Source organism: Macaca mulatta, chromosome 8, assembly GCF_049350105.2.
Source record: "Macaca mulatta isolate MMU2019108-1 chromosome 8, T2T-MMU8v2.0, whole genome shotgun sequence".
Lineage (NCBI taxonomy): Eukaryota > Metazoa > Chordata > Mammalia > Primates > Cercopithecidae > Macaca > Macaca mulatta.
In genome coordinates, this window is record NC_133413.1 from 140,112,683 (window position 1) to 140,131,364 (window position 18,682).

Sequence of the window (18,682 nt, forward strand, 5' to 3'; positions counted from 1 at the left end):
ACCTATTACCAGGGAATATTGGGTTCTGAACCCCATGAAAGCAAGAGGGGCTGGATGTGATTTAAGCCATCTTATGGCAAAAGGGCAAGTTGGTATGTAATAAGCATTGATAGGAAATTAAGGACTCCCAAGTTCCAGGCCCAGCCCTGACGCTAGCATGGTGAGGCCCAGAGATCCTCCTAACCAGATCATGGGCTTTGCCACCATTTAGATGAGGATGTGGGGTTCACAGCATGGCAGTGTTCCCCTATGTAGCCTTCATAGTAATTATGTCGATCTGTTTTTCATGTCCAACTGCCTGTCTCATCTTCCAGTTTGTCAATAACAGAGTATTAAAAGAGGTGTGATTAATTAGCATCTTCAAAGTTTGCATCTTCCCAGAGAGTGTCTGCTCAATAAAGGAGGTGTGGCCAGGCAAAGCTAATTAGGGAAGAGGAGGGGACTTCTCAGACCTCACTGGAAGAAGCTGCTTGGAGTGATCCCATTTTCCCTTACCCGTCCTGTGACCCCCACATATGTGACCACAAACCTGCTTACACAAAGATGAAGCCCCATAGCATTTCCACTTTTGGGCCTTTGACTGTGGCTCTGATAGAGGACCTGTTTCATTCTCTTTCATCACATGAATTACCCACTGACAGCCCCAGGAACAGATGACGTTGTGAGATTCTCGAAGAGAAAAATGAGCTTAGAGCTCCAAATTCCTGGGGTTGGTATCATGTAAGCACGACACTAATATGGTTCTTGGGCCCAAACTGCAGCTAAGTAAACAGATGTGGGCCTAACAGCCTCCAGTAATGGAGGAGGCAAGGGGAGAAGGGACAAGCAGTTGTCAAAGGCAAGGATGAGAGACAGAAGAGAGACAAGGGACCCTTGCTATCCACTGATTTAAAGGGCCAGGTTCCAAACCCTAAGCACCTATCGTGAGTCATGATCATAATCTCACACTATCCTTAGAAATGGATAGTAGCACCTGAACCACCATTGATGAAAGCCCAGAAAAGCTGGATCCTTTAAATAATCTGCTCTTTGGTGGAAGGAATGGAAGTTGCCATTTTTAATGGATAGAGTATACAATTGTTGAGTACCTACTGTGTACTTTTGCTGCCAACACTTGAAATGAATATTTTTATCTTATATCTTAGACCTACATGAAGGGAGAACTTCACACTAGATGCTCTATTCACCAAAATACTCCATAGAAATTTTCAGTAAAAGAGAAAAAGGTTAATGTCCTGCTTACTAGAGAGGTAAGCAAAATGCCGGTTAGTTTAATTCTTGGGATTGATCATCTTTATTTTTTTTTTTTTTTTTTTGAGACGGAGTCTCGCTGTGTCTCCCAGGCTGGAGTGCAGTGGCGCGATCTCCACTCACTGCAAGCTCCGCCTCCCGGTTTCACGCCATTCTCCTGCCTGAGCCTCCCGAGTAGCTGGGACTACAGGCGCCCACCACCACGCCCGGCTAATTTTTGTATTTTTAGTAGAGACGGGGTTTCACCGTGATAGTCAGGATGGTCTCGATCTCCTGACTTCGTGATCCACCCGTCTCGGCCTCCCAAAGTGCTGTGATTACAGGCGTGAGCCACCGCACCCGGCCTGGATTGATCATCTTTCTAACATACCTAATTAGCTTTATCTAGCTGCAAAAGGGCCTTACATGATCTAAGGCTCTCATCCTAGCCTAAGTGTCAAGGAAGAACAAGATGGAACCAATGGACTCAGAGGATGAACTCTTAGTGGAGAGTGGGCAGCGGCAGAGAGGTGCATCATGGGGCTGCTGGGGGAGAAAGAATAAAGGAAAGAGCTCATGGCAGAGGGCCCCAGGGATGTCCATACCCGCATGAGAAGGAGAGCTCCCTCTCACCCTTCCTCTGTACTCTGTCTCCACGCATGGTCATGAATAGTATGGTTTTCATCCTGGTAATGAAGTGCACTTTTCCATCTTTGCAAAGGTTACCAACAAAGCAAAGACACTGCCAGCATGCACATCATTTCATTTAATCCTCACAAGAACCTGTGGAGAGGGTTATGTCATTCTCATAATGTAGATGAGGATTGATGTCCAAGAACCAGTGCGTCCAAGGTAACCAGCTAGTCAGAGCCAGGATCCACACCAGGTCAGCCCAGCTCCAAAGCTCATGCTCTTTTCAGGCCTGGCCCCACCACTGCTCCTGAACCTTGCAGCCCTCCCCACACCATCCCTCCCCCACCCAATAACATGGCCTCCAGAGTCAAAAGCATTTCCAGGGCCTCTTCCAACAAGGCCTGAGAAACCCTGGGTGGTCTAGAAACCTTGAAGTGAACATTGAGTTTTATCCTGGAACAAATGAAGAGCTGGAAATAAAAGGTCCTTCCCAAACTGGAAACAGCTGGGCCCAGCTGAGGAGCAGGCTCAAAATCACCTCTCCACGCTGCACCATGCTTCAGGAAGAGGCGTATCCATCACAGGGTCTTGGAAGTAGGCCAGGGGTGTCTGCTGAGAGAGGGTGCCGCTGGTCTGCACAAGTGTGGGGAAGCGGGGGCTCAGGGACGCTGGGCAGCTGTTCAGGGGAAGCTATGTTTAACGGCAAGGACTGCAGAAATGCCCCTGCAGCTCTGTGGACAGCTGGAAACAAGGCCAATTTGCAAGCATCCAGGGTCATCCCTGCACACACATGGAGGCAGAAGGGAAAGAAAGGAACGGCTGTTCCTGGAGCACCTACGAAGTGTTGTAGGCGCTAAGCCATGTGCTTTCACAGATGCTGTCTGAGATAGTCCCAGAGCTCTTCGGGGTCAAAAGCCCCTTCTTTCCCAGCCTCCGCCAAGACTGAAGCACCCTCCACGACAGCCTGTGCTTGAGCCAAAGTTCAGTTCTATCCTGTATTTTTTTCTTTAAACCGAGCTGGACTACACCACCCAGAAGAGGCCTATTTTGTCCTGAACCTCCTAGATGCATATCTTTAAGACCTTTTGTACACATAGGAATCCCGCCTTCCTAGGTCTAGGCAGGGGGCTGATGATCTTTAGTACACATAGGAATCTTTAGTACAAATCTTTAGTACACATAGGAATCTTTAGTACACATAGGAATCCCGCCTTCCTAGGTCTAGGCAGGGGGGCTGATGATCGGCATGATTAACAAGTATCCCCAGGTGATGTGTTTAGGTAGGTTGTCCCCAGAGCACACTTTGAAAGCATTGCTTCTTTTCTAGGCGATTGTCTTAAAGCCCCTTTTTTGGGACCAACGCTAGCATGTGGCCCTACTGCCCTCTGCTCTCAGAACTCCCTGCTTCTGCCCTGATATCCAGGCCAGCCTCCAGCATCTTCATTTCAATAGCCCCTCGGTACAGCCTCCATGCACAGAAATTTGGGTTTTGTACCTCCCAGGTCACCTGACTATATTCCATCAGCCAAGCCATACACACTGACAGATCTGCCTGCAGGAGGACCATTTATGAATTTGTCTTGCCCCTGTGAATTTTTCTTTTTGGCCTTCTGGACCCCAGCTCTCCTCTCATCCCTCGGTACTTTTCCCCTAGCCCACCCCACGCCCTCCTACTCCACCCTTGGCCCCAAAGAACTCCATCATCTGAGCTGACTCCTTGTCCCCTAAGACTACATGGCAGGGGAGAGAGTCTTAAGGTCTCCAGAAGTTCTCAGGTGTCACACACATATGCAGTCTAGCAGGAAGGAGAAATTGAGCAAGTAAGTGCTTTTCAGAATTTACAAAGGAAGTAGGCCAAATGGCAACGATGATGGAAATCTGACATGGAAGCCGAAATTAGCCTTCTGGAAAAAGGATGCTCCTTTAAGTTTCCAGTCTTAGCTTAAAGTTTTCTATGGATTATGCATACTACTCCACGCTAGAGCTGTGTTAGCTTGAATGTGAAATGAATGTCTTAAATAGGTTATGGTTAAAGGGGAAAAATGAAGAAAACCTGTGCCTTTCTGTATGATATGCTTAATTCTAGAGGTTAGGTTTTCATACTCCGAGATGGAATAAAAGATCTCTAATCCATTTCTCAGAGCTGCCTAGGAAGAAGGAGGCAAGGTGAATTTGGTTGTAAAGAATAGAGAGGCAAGAGCCCAGTGCATGAAACAAGCCAGTGTTTCAGAGGCTCGGTGATGAACGTGGGTTTCAAAAGAAAAGGACATGAGAGGAAACAAGGTGATATGGACAGCACGATCTGCCATCGCCGATCCTGCTAGTAACACAACACATCAGAGTGTTGTGTTATTCACTAATGATAATTAGCACAGAATAATATTAGTGCAGAAAAAAAATGATACCCCCCAAAAGAAAATCATCTTACTCAGCCCCTCATTTTACAGATTGGAAAACTGAGGCCCAAAAAGAAGGAACCTGCCCAAAAACATTGGCCTGGCCAGTCACCTACAGCAAAGATGAGAACAGCTGCCCAGTGATCCCTGCTGCTCCCCAGCCCTGAGCATCTCCCTTAACAGTATCTGGCTTCTAATTCATCACAAGGCTTCAAGGGCTTCTGTGTTTGGCACAAAAGTGCAGCACTTTGACCTGCAATAAATCACTGCAGCTAATGATCTCCTTGCTCCTTGTGACTGTCTGTGGACAGCCTGTTCTCACTCATTCATGCAGTAAGACAGCTGAGGCCACTGCTTACCTTGAGGGAACCAGGAGAAAGGGGGCATCGAAAGGAGGAAGCTAGATTTATACTCTTTTCCCCTCTCCCTCACCTCCTGTTCCTTCCTTCCCTCCCTCCTTCCTGCCTTATTCCCTCCTCCCTTCCCTCTGTCCCTTTTTCCTTCTGCCCCTTCCTTCTTCCCTCCTTTTTTCCTGTGTCACACAAATATGACACTATAAACAAGCAATTTCTATGTTAAACCCCAGTGCCGCAACCTTGGTCATTTGGAATAGCACCCTAATACGGTCACTTCAAGGTTGGAGTCTTACGCAGTGTGGAAGCACTTGGAGGCAAGCTTGGCCGTTATCTCCTGCCACAGAGGGGACTGCAAAGATGCCCATGTCCTGGTCCCCAGGCCCTCCAGGTTGGACAGTTTCTGCTGCTTCGGGGCCAAGCTTTGGTCACAGGAATCCTTTGCCAGGCTGCCTCGGATCCCATCTGTATTGATGACCACCCAGCACCCCTTCCTATGGCTCTTGCCTGGTATTCAGCTCCCTGAATCTTCACTGCTATGGAACCTACAGATTCTGCTTGACTACCCCAACCTTGGGGAATCTCATCCTGGCTTTAGGGTCTAAGTCAAGCACTTTCATTGCTTACCATAGACATTTTGTCCATTTGTGAGACATGGCTTCTTCTAAGGACTCAGGCCTAAACCATTTGCCTCTCTGTGCCTCAGTTTCCTCTTCTATAAAAATAAATACCCACTCATAAGATTATTGAAAGGATTAAATAACTTAGTACATGTAATTTATTTAGAACATTGGCTACCATATAGAAAGCACCATATAATCAATTACTATTATAATTAATGATGTGTTGCAGCTGCCAAAAAAAAGTAATTGTTCTTTAGGCTGCATTAATGGAAATATATAAGTATAATAGTGGAGGTGATAGTCCTTGTATAATCGCCACTAATGAGACCACACACAGTATATCTCAATTTCAGAGGAACTATTTTAAGAGAAATTTAAATAAACTGAAGGGTATTCAAAGGAGATGGACCCAAATGGTGTAGAAGAGTAACACCTTCTTATATGAAAGGGGGCTGTATTAGTTCGTTCTCATGCTGCTAATAAAGACATACCTGAGACTGGGTAATTTATAAAGGAAAGAGGTTTAATTGACTCACAGTTCAGCATGGCTGGGGAGGCCTCGGGAAACTTACAATCATGGCTGAAGGGGAAGCAAACACGTCCTTCACATGGCAGCAGCAAGGAGAAGTACCAAGCAAAAGAGGGAAAAGCCCTTTATAAAACCATCAGATCTTGTGAGAATTCACTCACTATCACGAGAATAGCATGAGGGTAACCACCTCCATGACTAAATTGCCTCCCACTGGGTCCCTCCCATGACACGTGAGGATTATGGGAACTACAACTCAAGATAAGATTTGAATGGGGACACAGCTAAACCATATCAAGGGCTGAAGATCAGAGATGGTTAATTGGATGCAGAGAAATATGGAGAGAAGGGGAGGAATAGAAGAGAGGGGCCATAGAATGTGTCTTCAAATATAGGAAAGGCTATTTTGCTATCTTCATCTTTGTGTCCCCAGGTCCTTGTAGGATGCTTGGCACTAAGGTCATGCTTAATAAATTTTATTGGTTCTACTTGGTTGAAAAGTCAATCAGGTAATCAGTCAATATATTCATATGGATGAACAGTGACCTGATATTGGAAATTATAGTGAAATAATAGTAATTAACATGAATAAATTTTAAAAATAATTTCTACAGATAGGAAGGGAATTCCCTTGCCCGTGGAAGGATGACTCCTAGTGTCTGTTCAGGAAGGTGATGCTGCTGGAGGAGGGGCTCAGTGTAGAGGAATTGAAACTGGATGATGTGGATGCTTTCCAGATTTTCTGTTTCTCAGACCAATACAAATTTTCTCCACCAAAAAAAACCAGAGGAATTACAGAGGGTTGCCAACTTTTTGCCAACAATGGATATTACAACTAATTCAATTATCATCCACTATTGCAGTCATTCTGTAAAAACAAAAACCAAAAAACAGCATGTTTTAACAGAAGGGAAGAAAAGGAAAAACATGATCTCAGAAGAAAGGAAATGCTTTAAAGTCATAACCTTAGCTTTCTAAACATCACTCTCTTTTCCACACTCTTCTATAAAGCAGTGAAAACATCGCTGAGCAGCACCAGTTTGAGGGCCATATGTGAGAACTACTGAACTCAATGACTTCAAAGTCCTTCCCTGGCCCAGATACTTGCCTTTCCCAGTCCAAAAATGGAGCCAGGCACCTAGCATGCACTCAGTGCATATCTGTGGAAGAAATGATGGAATCACTTGCAGGCATTTGATTTTAGGCAACATTCCTCATCCTCAAGATGCAAACCCCATGCTACAAGTACAGAAGCAACTCCCCAAAAAGTTCATGGAGGAAAAAGATCAGTTAAAACTCGTGAGGACAGGCCGGGCGCAGTGGCTCATGCCTGTAATCCCAGCACTTTGGAAGGCCAAGACAGGAGGATCACGAGGTCAGCAGATCGAGACCATCCTGGCTAACATGGTGAAACCCCATCTCTACTAAAAACACAAAAAATTAGCCGGGCGTGGTGGCGGGCGCCTGTAGTCCCAGCTACTCAAGAGGCTTAGGTAGGAGAATGGCGGGAACCCGGGAGGCGGAGCTTGCAGTGAGCCGAGATCCCGCCACTGCACTCCAGCCTGGGCCACAGAGTGAAAATCCGTCCCAAAAAAAAAAAGAAAAAAAAAATCGTGAGGACAGAAGAGAGGCTACATTGCTCTGCTCCAGCTGACCTTTGGAAAGCCATCTTCTCTCTACCACATGTATTTCCCCCACCATTAATGAACACCCTACAATTTCCATAGTATTCAGCTGTTAATAGGGCACTTGTGTTCATCACACCATTTGTTCATTTATTAAATGTTTATGGAGCATTCACTGTGTACCAGGCACTGTGCTAGGTTCTGGAAAATAGAGGATATTAATAATAAAGTATTCTCTCTCCTCCAGACATCATTACCTGTCATGTCCCCCCATTCTGTGCTCCCCAGGCATCATTACCTGTCATGTCCCCTCAAGGTGCTGTAAACTCCTCCAGAGCAGGGGTTGCATCTATTTCTCTCTGGATGCCCAGTGCCTGGAAGGATGCAGTGATCAGATAGAAAGAACCAAGACAAGCTCTGCCATATTCTCAGCCTGGATAGAAAAAAAAAAAAAAATGCCCAGATGAGTAATGTGGCTGGTCCTGATCGGGCAGCTAAAAAATATTTGATTGGATAAGCCCTGAATGCAAGGATGGCTGCACAATCTGCAGGGCCCAATAGGAAATGAAAATATAGAACCTCTTGTTCAAAATGCAGGGAAAACATGCCTTTACAGGAACTAAAATATAAAGCTTTTTTTTCTTCCTTTCATGGTTTCTTTTTCAGTTAGGCATGGTGAGGGTTTTGTATTTGTTAATATCATTCTAAGGAAAAAATCTAAGTACCATTAATTTTACTGTTCATCTTTATATTATTCCACGCCAGTTTTAAATGCAAATATAAGAGCATTTAACTCAAATGCAGAATCACCAAAATTATATAATTCAAAATTGGTAGTCTGTATTTCATTCTTACCAGAACAATGGAAACAGCACAAAGCTATTCTTACCAGAACAATGGAAACAGCACAAATGTTTTTATTACATTTCTTGGTACACATATATTCTACCAATGCTTTCTACCTTTGGTTTACTGATGAGTAAGGAAGGACTTCAAGGAAAGAAAACTATGGCTTAACTTATCTTCGCTTTTCATCAACCATCATTCTTGGCATAAGTGGTTGACTAATACAAGGAAGTAGCACAAATAAAAATTCATGCTTTTTTTGAATGCCATTGCCTTCCTTTTGCAAAGTAAGCTCTAGTTCAAATGGCCTGTCTTGTATACACTTTAAATCATGCTGATCTCCCAGACATCCTGGGTCCACCAGAGTTCTGTGCTCATGGGCATCACGAATGCCCCAATGTGAATGGCATGGTGAAGTACTGTGGACACTCACACTGTGCATCTCTCCTCTGTTCAAGTGTGTGCTTCATTGTCCCATTGGACTCCACTTACAAAACATAAGTTCAAAGATAAAAAGACTAAGAATTTAAGACTGTGGCAGCAGAGCATTAAGCTCAGAATGAGTCATGGACAAGCTCATAAAGCCATCTCTGCTTAGAGGGGCCCCAGAGTTCACAGCCAAGGGAACAGTTCCTGAAGGCTGACTGAAATGCTGAGTCCAGAGCCCTAAAGACCCAGGTTAGTTAGGCCAGGTAAAGAGGGGAGATTGGTTGCTTATGGGAGCTGCCTTAGCAAAGAGAAAAGCACCCCAGGCTCTGCAGAGAAAATGGCAAATGAGGGTCTGTCTCCCTGAAGGACTCAGAGAGGAGTTTGGGATGAGAAGCAAAAGAAAGAAGTTACAGTCCTCTTACACTCAGCCTCAAGGAACCTCCTAGAACCCAGAAAGGGAAAAATAGCCAATACAACACTCTCATATTCACCAGGACTCTGAGGCCTGAGCAATTTCACTGCTAGCCACAGAAGGGCCATCTTTCACATGGCTGAGAGTTGTCATGGGAACGGAAGTCGGGGCAGTGGATTCGGCACTGGCCATGCAGCCAAGTCGGTTTTCTCCTAGGACAGGACCTAGGACAGGACCCACTCCTGGCCTTTATTCAAGCCTTGCCAGATGGAAATTGGGAATGCCATCCTTAACTAACAGCAAACGAAACTGCTGAAATGCCTCTTCTAGCACCAAGTCTTCTTCAGCTGTGGGTGAACTCTCCGGTTTTCTCTCTGGTTCACCAGCCAGATGTTGAAAACCTTTCCAGCTCTGGACAATGGTCCATGCCACCGTGCCAAGGTGTCCTTGGCTAGGTACCTTTATGGGCCTCAGTTTCCTCATCTGAAAATAGGGGAAATAATACCTGCCTCAAAGAGATGTTGTATAGGTTAAACAAGGTAACACATGAAGAAAGGAGTATTCTCTTTTTTTTTTCCTGACACATCCCCCTTCATTTTGTATATTCTACCTCCCTGTTCAGAAGCATTCCTGCTTTCTGTGTCCAAGAAGGTCCTGAACAAATCTTATCCCATCCATGGTGCTTCTATTTCCAGCTGTCACTGAATACTCCCTTCTTTTTTTTAATGTTTATCTATCCCACACATTAATTGGTTACATTCAGCTGGCTGACTGCTACTGTGAAAAAGCGATGAATGACACTGGATGAATTTCTAAACTCAGTGAGTCTCAGTATTGTTTGTTTACTTTATCATCAGAGTCCTTAGCACAATTCCTGACACACCAGAAGCACACAGTAGATTGAATTATGACAGTGTTCAGCTTCAAACTCTTTTAAAAAGTTTCCCTTTGGCCTCAAAAGGTAGATGATACATAGATAGAGAGAGAGAGAGAGAGAGAGAGAGAGAGAGATAGATAGATAGATAGATAGATAGATAGATAGATAGATAGATAGATAGATGATAGATAGATAGATAGACAGATAGATAGATATAGATAGATGCTAGATAGATAGATAATAGATGATAGACAGATAGATATAGATAGATGATAGACAGATAGTTGATAGAGATAGATATAGATAGAGAGATAATAGATAGATAGATAGATGATAGATAGATAGATAGATAGATAGATAGATAGATAGATAGATAGATAGATGATAGATAGATATGGAGACAGCTATATGTCTCCACCCTTCCATCATGGCCTGCCAAGGCTCTCTGCATTATCTAGCCCTTCCCCATTCTGTCCTCATCTCTTGTCATCCTTCCCTTCATCATTACTTTCCAACCCCGCTAGCCTGTTTTCAAAATGTCTTCTCAAAAATGTCAATCTCTTTCCTATAATAAGGCTTCATGTAAGTTCTTCCCTCTGTCTGAAATGACCTTTGGCCACTGGTGGCAAAGCTAGTTCTTTCTCACCACAGAGGTCTCAGCTTTATTGTGGTGTTCTTTGATCATCTCATCTAAGGTGGTCTTCCGAGTTTCTGTGATGGCAGAAATTATGTCTTTGTTGTTCATCTCTGGGTACCAGCATTTAGCATTATGCGTGACACACAGTTGGTAATTAACAAATTGAATGAATGAATGAAGGCAAGCATACATGATAAATGAAGTAAATATTATTTTTTTCTTCTCCTCATGCATGTATTTTTTTCTGGGTGCTTTGCAAATGCAAACAGTATCTTCCACTAGAATGCCAGCAGGGTGAGCATTATAGATTTCTTTTGTTTCCAATCTAGCATGCAGCACAGTACAGGGCTTGTATACGACACTCAAATTTTGATGAATGAATGAATTATTGAATGAATGAGCAAATGGGCACGTACCCAAAACTTGCTGGACTGAACTGAATTAAGTAGACCTGCCGGTATAAAGGAAGTGCCACATCCTTGCACCGGCCAACATGTGTTCTGCATTTGTCAGTGATGCTTTCTTGTGTTTGGTGTGTTCACATGGTCGTCACCATCAGCCTGCTAATGGGATCATAAAGGAAGGGGAATCAGGGTCCTGGGCTTTTTCAGAGTCATCAGCTCAAAGCCCTTTTAATGTGAGTTCCTGATTCGATTGGGTGTGGAGAGAAGAGAAAAGGTGATGAATGGCCCAAATACAAGGAAAATTCAAATACCTGACTTTGTTCTTATCTCGGGAAGAATGTGACAGCCTGAAAGAGTCAGCAGCAGGCACACTGAGTCATGATGAACTAAGAAACTCAAGAATGTCCCTTGATAAATGTTTGCTGGATGAATGAATGCTTCTGTTGCTTATTACCTTTTAAGTGAATAGGGTCAAAGGTTGCTATTAACCCAAGGCTCATGGGGGAAAGATATTCTTTGTGACCTGGCAGGAATTATTACCAAGGGCAGACGAGGCCAGCAAGTTCACATGGCTAATGAAGACAGGGTCACAGGTTTGAGGTCCCCTAGAGACTAGTTATCTGAAGGCAAAGAGAAAATCTGCTTCACAGCCATATTACATGCCCTAATGCTGGGCAACCGTCTTGCAGATTCATGCATTCCTCCTGGACCATCTTGTCCAGGAGGGAAAGGTGTAGGACAGATGCATTTGCTGAAACCCCTCATCAAAGGAAAACAACCAAATATTTGTTTACATTTGATTAGGACATCTTACTGGTGTTGGTGATGATGATGACAGTCGCATTTATTGAGTAGTTACTCTGTGACAGGTGGTATGCTAAGCTCTTCACATGAACTTTTTCACTTGATCTTTACATGCATGTATAATCATGCCACCTGACAAATGAGAAAACTGATATTAACAAAATTACTTCACATCCACTCTCTTATCCATGTCATCTAATTGAATTCACGGCAGGCTTGCAAGGTAGAGTTTATTCTCTTTCTTTTACAGATGGGAAAACTGAAGGTGGAAGAGATTTGTTGATTTACCAAAAATCACTTATCTGGGAAGTGGCAGATCCTCCTACCAGATCCCGGTATTCCAAAAGTCAGTTCCATTCTCTTAGCTAGGACAACACAGAGACTGTTTTTTCTTGACAAGCAGATTAATAACATGGTCTTTACACATGAAGTGTGACAAGTTGAAGACCAAGGAAAGCAAAGCTGATCATTGCGAAGAATTACCATCTAAGGGGTGACCCAGCCCAAACCCAGGGGTTTCAAGGCTGATGAGGGGGACAATGAGATATAAAGGGAGAGACCAAAGGGTCCTTCCTGCAAGTCCCAGCTGTGCCACTTACTGTGTGTGCTGGGCAAGTTACTTGACATCTCTGGGCCACTAGGCACTGTTCTAAATATTTTAAATGCATCAACTGATTCAGTCCTCATACTACCATTTGAAGTGATCATTAGTTAACCTCATTTTATGAATGAGATAACTAAAAAACAAACAGACCGAGCAGCTTATCCAAGGTACCCAACTAAAAACAGGCACAATTGGAATTTTGATCCAGGTAGTCCAGTTATAGTGCCTGTGCTCTGTAGAGTCACTGCATGCTACTAGAAATAACAATAAAAGGGCAAAGGGCCTGGCATGATGGCACACATCCATAGTACCAGCTACTTGGGAGGCTGAGGCACAAGGATCACTTGAGCCCAGGAGTTTGAGGCCTGCCTGGGCACCATAGCAAGATCCTATCTCAAAAAATAAACAACTTAATTAATAAAAACAGTATGGCGATTCCTCAAGGATCTAGAACTAGATGTACCATATGACCCAGCCATCCCATTACTGGGTATATACCCAAAGGATTATAAATCATGCTGCTATAAAGACACATGCACACGTATGTTTATTGCGGCACTATTCACAATAGCAAAGACTTGGAATCAACCCAAATGTCCATCAGTGACAGATTGGATTAAGAAAATGTGGCACATATACACCATGGAATACTATGCAGCCATAAAAAAGGATGAGTTTGTGTCCTTTGTAGGGACATGGATGCAGCTGGAAACCATCATTCTCAGCAAACTATCGCAAGAACAGAAAACCAAACACCGCATGTTCTCACTCATAGGTGGGAACTGAACAATGAGATCACTTGGACTCAGGAAGGGGAACATCACACACTGGGGCCTATCATGGGGAGGGGGGAGGGGAGAGGGATTGCATTGGGAGTTATACCTGATGTAAATGACGAGTTGATGGGTGCTGACGAGTTGATGGGTGCAGCACACCAACATGGCACAAGTATACGTATGTAACAAACCTGCACGTTATGCACATGTACCCTAGAAGTATAATAATAATAAATAAATTTAAAAAAAAAAAGAATAATAATAACACCCAGTTCATAGGCTTTGGGGATGTAATGCACACAAAAATGCATAGTAAAGTGTCTAACATGTAGTAGTACTTATTCAATACATGGCATATTTTATCATTGAATACATTTCTACCTTAGGAGGTTTATTTTTCAATAGGCATACAGGAATATCATGATTAGCTGCAGTTAGATGATACAGACTGATGGATGGTCCAGGATGGTCTAAGACTTGAAATTAAACATTTCGTGCATGGGCCAAGCTACAATTCCCAGAAAAGCATCTAACTCAGCAGGCCAGTTCTGGTGCTAGGCCTGTTTCCTAACGATGGGTTCTAGTTCAGGGTTACCAGCAGTCACAGGAATACAAAGCAGCAAGAAAACAGGGGTAAGTGGTACTCTATACAAGTCTATATCTAGGAGTTCCATCATCAGCCAGCAAGACCCGAATCATTGGGCTGCAACCCCAGGACAAGGCTACAAATCCTGGGGAGGAAGATCCCATGAGGGCAATCCAGGGCTGAGACGTAGATATGTTATGAAAACAAGGGCTTGGGCACAGAGACTAAGGGAGAGATAGGTGGCTGGGATCAAGATAAAGTTTATCCCAGTTACCAGATAACTGGACAGATGATAAATATTAGGCAGGCAACCCAAGTGGGACCTGAAATTAAGTTTCATTTGACCCATCTAGAGTTTCTTAAAACTCTCCTGCCTTGGGACAGCAGGGAGGCTCAGAGCTTGGCATGAGGGGAGACAAAGATGAGGCTGAGAGGTTCCAGCTGGCAGTGAAGAGCTCACCAAGGCTGGGATCCAGGCAGGGTACAGCACATTCAGACTAAAGCTGGATGTGCACCTGTCAGGGATGTTGGGGTGAGGATGCTGGCCTCTGGTAAACGATGGGACCAGTGATCTTTGCTATTCCTTTAACTCTGCAATCCCTTGAATGCAACAGACTCACGCAGTTTTGCTCCTCACTCCTCCCTGGATCCTCATGAGCTCACTATGGACTAAACAGAAACATGCTAGAACTGCTTTACACGACAGCATTTCATTCCAAATATGGAGACAGCACAATGCTCCAAGAGCTGAACCTGACACAGATGTCTCTGAGAACAATCTCCCTACAACAGCAAAGCCATCCTGAAACCTACAACTTCACAGCCATGCGTCTGTTTTCAAAGGTGATGCGACAGGCCATGGGGAGGCAGGAGCCCCAAGAGTGCTGCTGCGGCTCTCAAGGAGCAAGGAGGGGACAGTCCCAGTCATCAATGGAGCCTTGTGGCCTCAGTGGAAAGGGAGGAACGCCCTGTCTCAGGCATGCAACCTCCAGAGTGCAGAAGACAGCCACACTTTGCCATTATGAAACCCCAAACACTCTGGGTGTGGTAAGACTTTTAAAAGCCTATTCTGCTGTCACTGAGGAGCCTTGGAAATGTGGAGAGCATACCACCCAAGGCCATTAAATGCCCAGACAGCTCCGGACAGAGACAAGAACAAGGATCCAATGAGCTTGAGGCAGAGTGTCTCAAAGAAATAAACATGCGGTGAAGGTATTTCCATAGCCAGTAAATACTGTCTTTCAGGGGGTTCAGAAGGAGACCAAACAGCCTCCCCCCAACATCCACCAATAAAAGAGTGACACTGTGTATCTAAGGAGTGAGCGGCCAGGCACAGAAGCCAGATTTCTCAACCACCCTTTAATTTATAGGCCATAAATGATGGAGCCCATGATCTATTGCCCCTGACTCAGGGGGGATTTATTCTGACTAAGAGCACACAGAGCCCACTGATATAACTAATGGCCTTGGGTGGAAAAAGGTCGGGCTCTCACTAAATGCTAAGTAAAGATGTTTGGAGCAGACAGTTATAATACTAAGAGATGATTCCAAACATCACAGGAAGCAGCAAACACTACCCATCTCAGCTGAGGTCAAGCTGCAGGGGAGAAAAACCCAGGATGCTGCAGACAGGGAGTGACAGCCTGAAGCAATTGGCAACAGAGCTTCATTTCTCACAACCTTTCCATTTTACATCTTTTCAAGTCTGCCGCTTACCCGAGCTTTCACCCATCGAAGCCCACTCTCAGGTAAAGGTTGGATCCACTCCTTCACACTGAGTTGCCAGTGCTGGGAGAGCCTAAACCTCGTCTGTCCCATGATTATTGCAGCTCCAGAGATAGTTCAGGGCCCACCACAGAATGCGGGCTTAGTAAATCTTTATTCAATGAATAAAAAGACAGAAATAGTCTGTTTTTATTTATTAATTCATTCATTCCTCCATCCATCCATTCATCCAACCAGTGTTTCTTAAAGGGAACTTGTTACAAAGAGAGCTTCTTTCATGACCAGTGCCTGGGAGGCAAAAGAGACTTTAATAATGTTTTATTTTCACGGTGTATCTTATTGTTGTCATCTATCTACAGCAAGTGATACTGATTTTCCATTTATGGTAGTGATTTCAATTTTCATTTTGTCTAAATTTCTTCCTCCAAAATAAGAAGTCAATTTAAATTAAAAAATCTTCAGTAAATAAACACACAGATTTTATAATTATATGACCAAAATCTTCTGAAATAAAGACATTCTCAGATGAAAGATGGCTGAGAGGATTTGTCATCAGCAGATCTGCTTGAAAAAAAGGAAGTTCTTCAGGCTGAAGAGGAATTATATCAAAAGGAAGAAAACTTCAGAATTAAAAGAAGAGTGGCATAAATGTAAATAACTCGATAAATAGATTATTTTTCTTCTCTTAAATTCTTAAAAATATGTATGACTATTGAAAGCAAAAATTCTAACATTGTCTGGGAGGTCTCCAATGTAATAGACATAATATACATGTCAATTATAACACCAAGGATAAGGATAAAATGACCTGGATGATGGTAAGGCATCTATGCTTTACCTGAAGTGTTAAAATATTAACTCTAAATAGAATGTGAACATTTAGGTATGTATATTGTAATTCTCAGAGAAACCACTAAATTAATATAAATATTATGACACAGGGTCATAAACAGTGTCTCTTCCCCAAACTAGATGTGAAAGCCTTATGATTTTCTGGGCAGTAGATAGAATACTCAGAGGGTCTTCTTAACTCAGTAGTGGAAAATAATCAGTCCTAGACTAAACACTGTTCTGACCCAGCCTATAAAAAAGACATAAAAGCAATACTTCAAAAAATCTGTTTCCAAGTAACTTAACTGTGTCCCAGAACAAGACTCTATAATATAGGAACACAAAAATATCCAGCATCAAACAGGGTAATTAGATTCCCTAAAGGAGGTGATAGGAGACAGAAAAAAAATTAGGGGAAATATTTCTCTAAAATGTCCAAATTTGATGAAATCTGTAAACCCACAGAATAAGAATCTGAAAACCCTGAGTACAAGTATTGAAAGAAAAACTATCAACCTAGAATTCTACGCCCAGCTTAAATGAGTTTCAAAATCAAACTAAAATAAAGTCAAAACAAAAAACTTTTACAGATATATGAAAACTAAACAAATGTGTTCACCAGCAAAGCTGCATTACAAAAAGACATCATCATTTAGGCAGAAGGAATAAGATATCAGATGGAAATGTGGCTCTACACAATTGAATTAATAGCCCTGGAAGTGGCAACTGCATGAGTAAACATATAAGATTTTTTATTATGTAAATGTCTTTAGGCAAACTAATCTGTTTAAGCAAAAATAATAACAATGTAGTACAGGTTTTATAGCACAGGTACAAGTAGAATATATGTCAAAAATATCATAAGGTTGTAAGGAGAAAAATAGATTATGCTATTGTAAGTTTTTTATACTGTACATGAAGTAGTATAATATTACTTGAACCTAAAGCAACTTATAAAATAACAATACAGAGTTACAGCAAATAAGCCAACAAAAAAGATAAAAAGGAATTTAAAAAAATATATATGCATTCCAAAAGTAGGCAAGAAAAAGGAAACAACATATGGGCAACTTTTTTAAAAAGTGGCAAGATGATAGACTTAAACATGCCGTATCAAGAATCCCATTAAATGTAAGTGGTCTAAATATCCCAATTAAAAGGCAGAGATTTTCAGAATGTGGGAAAAAGCAAGACACAACTATATGCTTTCTACAAGAAATGTACTTTAAATATGAAGAAACAGATTAAAAACAAAAAGGTAAGAAAAGATATAATGTTTTAATACCAATCAAAAGACAGATGCATTTGGTATTTCATTCTCTTTGTAGCAATTGTGAATGGGAGTTCACGCATGATTTGGCTCTCTGTTTGTTTGTTATTGGTGTATAGGAATGCTTGTGATTTTTGCACATTGATTTTGTATCCTGACACTTTGCTGAAGTTGCTTATCAACTTAAGAAGATTTTGGGCAAGATAATGGGGTTTTCTAAATATACAGTCATGTCATCTGCAAACAGAGACAACTTGACTTCCTCTCTTCCTATTCGAATACCCTTTATTTCTTTCTCTTGCCTGATTGCCCTGGCCAGAACTTCCAACACTATGCTGCATAGGAGTGGTGAGAGAGGGCATCCCTGTCTTGTGCCAGTATTCAAGGGAATGCTTCCAGCTTTTGCCTATTTGGTTTGAGATTGGCTGTGGGTTTGTCATAAACAGCTCTTACTATTTTGAGATGCATTCCATCAATACCAAATTTATTGAGTTTTTAGCATAAAGAGGTGTTGAATTTTATTGAAGGCATTTCTGCATCTGTTGACACAATCATGTGGTTTTTGTCATTGGTTCTGTTTATGCGATGGATTATATTTATTGATTTGCATATGTTGAACTAGCCTTGCATCCCAGGGATGAAGCCGACTTGATCGTGGTGGATAAGCTCTTTGATGTGCTGCTAGATGTGGTTTGCCAGTATTTTATTAAGGATTTTTGCATTGATGTTCATCAGGGATATTGGCCTGAAATTTTTTTTTGTTGTTGTGTCTCTGACAGGTTTTGGTATCAGAATAATGCAGGCCTCATAAAATGAGTTAGGGAGGAACCCCTCTTTTTCTATTCTTTGGAATAGTTTCAGAAGGAATGGCACCAGCTTATCTTTTACATCTCGTAGAATTTGGCTGTGAATCCTTCTGGTCCTGGGCTTTTTTTTTTTTTTTTTTTTTTTTTTTTTTTTTTTTTTTGGTTGGTAGGCTATTAATTACTGCCTCAATTTCAGAACTTGTTATTGGTCTATTCAGGGATTGGACTTCTTCCTGGTTTAGTCTTGGGAGGGTATATGTGTCCAGGAATTTATTCATTTCTTCTA